At 40.2% G+C, this 2888-nt stretch overlaps 1 pseudogene across 1 annotated transcript; it reads left to right on the top strand.

Annotated features, from left to right (window-relative positions):
• The first annotated feature begins 1331 nt into the window (after positions 1 to 1331).
• Positions 1332 to 2503, top strand: LOC117077343 (annotated as a pseudogene). The gene has a single exon (XR_004434735.1). The product of XR_004434735.1 is annotated as a eukaryotic translation initiation factor 3 subunit J-like (transcript).
• Positions 2504 to 2888: the final 385 nt, after the last annotated feature.

Genomic DNA, 2888 nt, shown 5'->3' with positions numbered 1-2888 from the left:
AAAACCCCTCTGCCCTAGTCTTTCCCAAGTCAGGGTCTCATAACTAGAAAAATATGAAGTGATTATTTAAGACTGAAGGGAATGCAGGTGTTACATGAAGTGCTGGAGAAGGGAGACTGTTACCACAGGTATGAAACAGTCTAATACTGTGTAAGATAGAATACAGCCAAAGGAGGCATGATTGATTCCAAACTTCACCTCCTTGATTGGAAATCCACGTTGTTCCCTCAGTTCTGATTATTAGAGCTTCCTGCCCTTTCAGCTCCCAGTAGTGGCTCTCATCCCGTGTATTTCCAGGTGTTCATTTCAGAAACCCCAGCAGTCCGCACTGTGTATAAGGGAAGATTAATTAGGAAACTGGATGTAGATGATGGACTGGGTTTGTGCGTATGTGTGTCTGTGTGTGTTAGATATAGGTATGTCATAATTGGAACTGAAAATAAAATAGCCCATTAATTAGAAGTAATTTCTGAACATCAGAATGCTTCAGAAATGAGTTTAAATGAAAGCAATCACCACCCAATCCTGAAAAGAAGAGGATGTGTTCCAGTGTTAAAGTTTGCTCAAAGTGCTCTGAGGTTTAAGTTGCAGGACAGGGCATTATAAACAGGGAGTGAGAATACGGTCACCTCCCTGCGTAAGTTCCTGCACGTTAGTGCTGGTGTCCCAGGGTTAGAGGCGCTAGGGTTAGAGGTGCCAGGCTTCCTTGTTGTCTGCTACCCCTCATGTGGTGCATGTGAATGTCACTCCCATGCCTTCTGCAGGAGACAAATAATATCAATGTGTTGGCATGTATTTTGTATTTTACATTTTCATGGCATAGTTAATGAAAAATACTATTTTTCCCTTTGTAGAGTTAAATGATAGATAACCTGTGTTTGGTGATAGCATTTTTCAACTTATTGAGGTATAATTGACAAATAAATATTGTATATATTCAAGATCTACAACGTGATGTTCTGATGCACATTCTGAAATGATTACCATAACCAACCTCATCAATGCACCTATCACCTTACATAGTTACTCTGGGTGTGTGTGGTGCAAACACTGAAGATCTACTCTCTCAGCATATTTCAAGTATATAATACTTACTAATAATTATAATCACTGTGCTATGCATTAAGTCTCCAGAACTTATTCATCTTATAACTGAAAGCTTCCGTACTTTGACCAACATCTTTTCATTTTCCCCACCCCAGACCTCTGGGAACCACTATTCTAGGAAGTGAAATCAGTACCTTGAAGAGATATCTGCCTTACCATGTTCATTTCAGGATTATTCAAAATAGCCTAGTCAGCCACAGTCCCATCCTGCTCCGCACCGGTCAACCAGAGCAAACCCAGTGACTCACCTCCGCCGTGCTAGCTCCTCAATAGCTCTCCCCTCACACACGCACACATCCGGCTAGAGATGGCGGCGACGGCAGCGGTGGCGGCAAGGGACTCGGACTCCTGGGACGTGGACGCGTTCTCTGTGGAAGACCCAGTGCGGAAAGTGGGGGGCAGTGGCACTACCATCAGGGACCGCTGGGAAGGCGAGGACGAGGACGAGGACATCAAGGATAACTGGGATGACAATGATGATGAAAAAAAAGAGGAAGCAGAAGTAAAACCAGAGGTAAAAGTTTCAGTAAAGAAAAAAATAGCAGAGAAGATAAAAGAGAACGGCAACAGAAAAAAAGGCAAGAAGAAATTAAAAATGGGTTAGAAGAACCTGAAGAACCTAAAGTGCTAACACCAGAAGAACAATTAGCAGATAAACTGCGGCTAAAGAAATTACAGGAAGAGTCAGACCTCGAATTAGCAAAGGAAACTTTTGGTGTTAATAATACAGTTTTTGGAATAGATGCTATGAACCCATCTTCAAGAGATGACTTTACAGAGTTTGGAAAGTTACTAAAAGATAAAATTACACAATATGAAAAATCACTACATTATGCCAGGTTTTTGGAAGTCTTAGTTCGAGATGTGTGTATTTCATTGGAAATTGATGACTTGAAAAAGATTACCAATTCACTGACTGTGCTTTGCAGTGAAAAACAGAAGCAAGAAAAGCAAAGCAAAGCCTAAAAGAAGAAGAAAGATGTGGTTCCTGCAGGGGGATTAAAAGCCACCATGAAAGATGATCTGGCAGATTATGGTGGTTTTGATGGAGGATATGTACAAGACTATGAAGACTTCATGTGACATTTTATCTTTTCTTGGTATCATCTTTATGTTGCCCACAATCCCTTGAACATGTAGCACAACTTCCTTTCCTTTCAGTTCTGCCAAATGCTACAATCAGAAGTGCAGTATCTTTTGTGCTGGTTATTTAACCCCTTGACACTTAGGTGCTAATGTGCAAATGAGGGAATTTGGATCTTGCTGCCAAGGGGTTAAAATTGGAACCTAAGTTGCTACTAAATCATAGTTCAAAACAAACCTAATAATGTTGTCATTGTTGCTATCTGATTTCATAGCAGCAGTCACTAAATAAATTGGAAACAAAAGGTTGCAACATGACAAAAAACTGTGTAGTATTTACCAGCACCGTTCAGTAATACAGCCTTAACCATACCTCCTTGAACTACTTTGTAACTTGTCAAGAAAAGCAGTTTGCAGCAAGGGCATGTGGTGTGCATCTAGTATTAAAATTGCATTGTCTTAAAATTGAACATGAGGATATTAAAAATACATTGTGAAGAAGACTGCTTATCTCAGAGTGAAGATACTGCGTCTGAAAAGCACTAGTTTGATATAAAATGAAAATGACCATGTCTAAAACATCAAAAGCAACGGCAGCAAAAGCCAAAATTGACAAATGGGATCTAATTAACTAAAGAGCTTCTGCACAGCAAAAGAAACTACCATCAGAGTGAACAGGCACCCTAAAGAATGGGAGA

This window comes from Trachypithecus francoisi, unplaced genomic scaffold, assembly GCF_009764315.1.
Source record: "Trachypithecus francoisi isolate TF-2019V2 unplaced genomic scaffold, Tfra_2.0 Lachesis_group6, whole genome shotgun sequence".
NCBI classification, from domain to species: Eukaryota; Metazoa; Chordata; class Mammalia; order Primates; family Cercopithecidae; genus Trachypithecus; species Trachypithecus francoisi.
This window is presented reverse-complemented; position numbering and strand designations above follow the sequence as displayed.